Source organism: Lepisma saccharinum, chromosome 17, assembly GCF_977018435.1.
Source record: "Lepisma saccharinum chromosome 17, izLepSacc3.1, whole genome shotgun sequence".
Taxonomy (NCBI): Eukaryota; Metazoa; Arthropoda; class Insecta; order Zygentoma; family Lepismatidae; genus Lepisma; species Lepisma saccharinum.
This window is the reverse complement of record NC_139245.1, coordinates 15846372-15852371: the sequence shown is the minus strand read 5'-3', so window position 1 is coordinate 15852371 and position 6000 is coordinate 15846372.

The following is a 6000-nucleotide window of genomic DNA, read 5'->3' as shown; positions in this document are numbered from 1 at the left end:
TTTATGGTGCAGAGTTTACGTTTGCCATTTAACATACTAAGACTCGAAATGCATCTACAAACATAAATCGCAAATGTTACGGCATATACTAATCTATGAAAGATTGCTAATTGTATAAAAATTTCAAACTCAATTTAACATCAACTTCCGAGATATTTTATCTTGCAATAATCTTCCATCTGTCAGATAGATTGTTCTGCAAAGGATACTAACAAAGTAAACGGATTGAGAGAATTCTGTTCTATTTTCCACGCAGCTTTCTTTTCCTTCTTTGATAAAAATAAAGCTGAACTGTGAAAAACGTGCCTCAGTGAATTTATAGACATGTATAAATTCAATGGAATTTTGATTTACAAAAGTTGCTATTTTCACGTGCACAGAGAAAAATCCATGCAGAATTAGAATTGGAAATGGTCGGGGAAAAAATGGCTTTCTGCAGCTTTTTTCACAAAAGTGTGTCAAATCAATGAAAATACAGGAGTTGGCAGTATTTTTCCTGTTTCGTTGTTTTCGTTTAGCTCCTTACTGTAAAGTGGACACTCATTTCAAAATATAAAATACAATTTACAATATGAAATTCGTAGATAGACATAAACATTGTTGAAACGGTTCCTACCGAGTGTTATCTTCATATTTTGGTTGGCTTATTAAATAAATCTATGTAGTATAAACATATTCATGTAATTAGAGTAGTTTTGTATGTTTTTCTTTTTTTAATATAACCTAATAGTATGATCAGTAAGATACTATTTACAATGTTTGAATTTGTTATACGAACACGTACATGAAGCAAAAAAGAAAATACTGCTCTACCTTTAGAAAGTCTAGTATCAAATCTCTTTACATTAAATTTTGTGTTCAGTAAAATATGTATATTTGTATTCTGGCTTTCCAGTACATCATGCATAATTTGGATAAATGGCTGCTAAACCTGGTCACAGAGCAACTAGTGGTGTATTTTCACTGCTTGTTGCAAAATTCTCAATATTTGTGAGACCTCAGCCCAGTAAATTTATTTCTTACAAGTCGATGCCCTGATCCCAACAATTTCACTGATAAATACATTTCTGATCTTTAAAGTTTATATGGAAATTAATATGCACCCTTAATTAATATTTAAATATCAACTCTGGCATAATCATGGTTCAATTATGTATAGACTTGCTGTAAAATATAAAATTAGATTTAAATTTGTTGTCAATCCCTGGGTGCAATGGATTTTTGCGGCCCAGCAGTTGAAAAACACTGGCACTAAAACTGAAGCAGAAGCAAATAAGACTGGTCGCAAATGTCAAGCAAAAAAATCCTATTTTACAACTCTGGACTGGACCTACAGATTGAAATGAGATCCGAGGCACTCTGACCACTGAGGTTCGATCTTCTTGTTACAAGGCAACATTAATCATTTATTCCACTCCAGAGGCCCATTCGTGATTATAAAAGGAAACTTCTATCAAAAAGCCGGCCTTTTTACAACAATAGTACTAGCAATTTGTTCTCTGTGATTTACAGGCTAAATTAAATCTTAATGTCTGATGATGTAGCTAACAATCTTGTTAAGTTTAGAGAATATTCAGACCAAAGCAACACATGACAGTGGGGGGCCATGACAACTGACATGGGCCCCTTCAGTCTGTAAGCAAACATCCACCATCCATGCACAAGCAAGACCGAGGTGAAATGATGTGCGCCATTGAAGGAGATTTCAGACTGAAGTCACAGATGACGAGCGACACAGTCTCATTCAGTATAAAGCAAAACATTCACAGTGCATACCATTGAGAAAACAGTGTAGTCCGAGCAACATGCAAGTGACATGTTTAGGTCGTTGTCACACTTTGTTTTAAAAGGTTGAATGGTTTACTGAGAGTCTGCTTCCAAGTGACTGACACATGTCACTTGTTGCTTTGGTCTGAAAGTTCCCTGAGAAAATAGTACAGGCCAAGTAACAAGTGACACTTGCTTCGGGGTCATTGGATGTCAATTCATCCAGGTCATGTCACCCACCATCCCCAATTTTGACTAAATTCAGTATACTTATACAATTTTTAATGCTGATTACAAAAACAATATTTTTTAGATTGGTCTAGGGGTTCAGAAGTTAACGCACTTTCTAAAATCTCCGTGTACGCCACTTGCAGATCCACTTTGAATGACACGCATTAGGTTATAAATGATGGTATCTTCCCTCAGGTTTGTCGTAGAAACTTCAAGTTTCTTTTCTTTTGTTAAAAATGGTGTAAGCTTTCATTCAAATAAGGTTTCAGATGAATGTATTAATAACCATGTATTTTTATGTATAGTTCCATGTAATTTTTAGAAGACTAAATTACTTACTTCAATAGCGAATTTCGTGCAATACCCCCCCCCCCCCATTCAATTTCCCACCAATTTTATACGTGGTAGCTCGGAGTGTGTGCTAATGCCTGATGGAAGAATTGGAATGGGCGGTTCAGAGACAGGGTGATAAAAAACCTGAGGGAAAATACCATCATTTATAACCTATTGTGTGTTATTCAAGGTGGAGCCGCAAGTGGCGTACACAGAGATTTTAAAGAGCACGCCAAGTTACAGGCTTGGTCACATGACAAGTGGAGTTGTTGTTCATTTGTTAGAAATTGCAGAGGTAGAAAGCCAGCAAGTTGTTTGTTGCAGTTCTTCAAATGTGTGGAAATGTATGTATAAGAACATTTGCTATGTGATTTCTGTGGTGAAACACAAGTGTTTAAAATGTGGAAAAGCAACGTGTTCTCGGTTATATCTACTGATCGTATTTGGCACTGCAGTCGAAGTGCAGTTTGAAAGATTTACACTTCCAGTCAACACCTTCAAGACCACACTGCAAGATTATTCTCGAAGTATACTCGCTTCAAGTATGGTCTTGCATCTTTTGGACACGGCCTGATACTCTCTTTCAATATTCCATAATTCATGTATTAATGTTAAATTTCAAGGGTACATATTAATTAATGTTTAAAGTTGAAAAAATAGGATGATATCTGCGAGAAAAATTGATGGGATCGGAGCATCAACTTTGAAAATACGACAGTTTCCAGTGATTCTTCCATTTCTAGTACATTCAGCCACATGTGATAGATATTGAAATAATCTAATGTGTGTCTATTCAGCCGACATCAGTGTTACTATTAATACCATGTTCCTGGGTGGATCACAGTTGTAACTTTATGCACACAAAATATGCCTGTTATGGCATGCAAGACCTTTTAACACATATTTTGACTTTGTATTTGCTAAACAAGCTGTGATTGATCAATAGTTCCAAAGTTATTGAACCTTGCAGTTAGCTACAATACTTATTGATCAAATATGGGTCACAATTTTTGTTGTGCACCACCTTCTTCCACAGGCTATAGCTTTAGAACTATTTCTCAGAGAAACCTAATATCCAAGACTTTCTGAAATTGGTCTGACAAGGAATGACCCATATAATTTCTTTACTGATATTTAAATGTAGTTGCGGTAGCTCAGTCATTAAGGCGTCTGACTACCATGTGAGAGATCCGGGTTCGATCACCGGCGGGGGAGAACCAGGAATTTTTCCACCTGTTCAAGCAGCTCCGGTACCCACCCAGCATCGTATAAAGTTGGTACCTAGAGAAAACTCAGGGGGGGGGGGTAAAGGCAGCCAGGGGCATGGTGCTGATCACATCACCTCCACCTTCGGCTGTGATCAAGAAATTGTGGGGACCTAACCTCACACCCCCTATACGCCATCATGGCATGGTGCATAACACAGGGGAGCACTTTACTTTACTGATATTTAAAAACTGTTTAAGCTATGTATATGATGCATCATATCTGGTTGAAAATATATGTAACTTTTTGAATTTGGTATTGCCTAGCCTTTTTATATAAATAAAGTTTACTATAAGTTGTCTTACTTCTGTGTACATGGACATCTCCAGGATCTTTTCGAGGGGGGTGGGCAGGAATATTTTTACCCCTCAAAAAACACTATTTCAGTCTGAAATTATCATGTTTCTTCAATGAATTTATAATAAATAACATGAATTACCGTGACTGAAATGAAATTATGTGTGAAATATGTAGTTTTTAAGTGGACAGTCATTTTCCTTGGCTCCTTTCGGATGTCCATATCTGTGTATGTAAATTACAGTGGCACATTCTCCAATTACCACGATTACAGCTAGTAAACCAACTTTTTTCATATTGTATTTCATTTAAAGTATGGTTTATTGCTCATTATATATTCTGCAAGCTACGAAAACAAGCTTCTAAACCAGAATTTAAGTAAATTATTTACAAAAACTTAAAAACTGGTCTCCATCACACCCTTCTGATGACCAGGTTTCCTCCCAGATTGTAGGTAAGGGAGACGAAAAGAAAGTAGGAGAGTGGTTATTTAAAAACATGAGGCTTCAGGGTGCTTGGCAGAGACAATGTTGTTATGTGAAGGGAAATTTATCTTGCTACAGGGAAACCTATGTCCAATTGTAGGTAAAGATTGAATTTTATGAAAAATTTTAAAAAAGCAGAAAATTTGAAGTTGTTGGATTTCCATTTTCTTTTATTTACTTGCATGCCTTCATTAGTGTTTTTCTTCTATTACATATATTACATCTATTACATAGGCCTATATCTGGTACACTAGATCAAATTTTCAGAAACCTGTGCGTTACTGTATAAAAAGCAGGGTACCAGTTAGATATAGTGAAAACACATTTAACTCCGAATAATTTACATTTGTACTTACCTTATTTGTATAGCGGAACATTTTTCAACTTGGGATTATGTTTTTTTTCACTGAAAAAAGTGTAATTTTTCAGATTACAAGTATTTATTGGTCGTTGCTAATTCGCTTTCGTTACACACAATATGGCGGGCAAATCTTGACTCACGTTGTCTATCGTCAGCTGATATGCAGTGTTTCCAAACTTATGAACCGAAAAATGCCGCACAAACTATTCACAAAAGGTTTTTAAGCGAAAATTGATCCACAAACCATTCATGGAAGGTTAAGTTAGGTTCAGTTAGGTTAGGCAAAAATAGAAAATTAAATTGGGGGAAAAAACCGCTCACACGTCATCTTGTAAAACTACAGTGTGGTTGCTACACTAACACTTATTAACCGAAAAAAGATAGTTTTTAGGCTAACACTGATCCACAAACCATTCACAGAAGGTTAGGTTAGGTTCAGTTCGGTTAGGCAAAAATAGAAAATTAAATTGGAAAAAAAAAACTCGCTCATACGTCATCTTGTAAAACGACTGCGTGGTTGCTACACTGACAGGGGGTTACATATTCGAATGCACGGAACATTTGATTCACGTAGTCGACGGTAATGGTGGCACGAGCTATCGTGCAACGGAGATACATTAATGTCGAAAATGACATTATTTACCGGCCGAATAAGTTGCACGAATTGAAAGAACACTATTCCCAGCTTCCAAAAGTCCACAGGAACTCAATTCCGTAAGTACTTTCCCATCATTTCTCCTGTAAATTTGAAGAATTCTGTTTTCACTATATCTAACTGTTACCAAAAGCAGAATTTATACTAGCATTAACATGAACTCATTTCCTAAAGTATATATTTTGGTCCTTTTCATCATGGACGTAATGGCATTTTAACTTTGTGTTCTGTAATTTATCATCAAATTCTAAACAGGGTCATTCCATGTGAAAATGCTTAAAGAACTAAACCTGACCCACCTAACTACGAAAGTATGAGTGCAAAATGTGCAATTTTTTCAACACCTTTAAATTGCAGTATTTTGGCAATCATGGCACCTATAGAAGCTTATTGAACAAAATCTTCAAACATTTTGATACACGAATGACTGGTGTCAAGCACATGGGGCCGTTTACCCACCATACCCCTCCTGAATTACATTGACATTTATATTAATCGACAGATTTTGATGTTTTGCATAATATAAAATTAGTTGCAGCGTGCGGAAAACACAAATAACTGAGATATTCGATCATAAAGTATGACCAGCAAAAGCAAAAACCTGC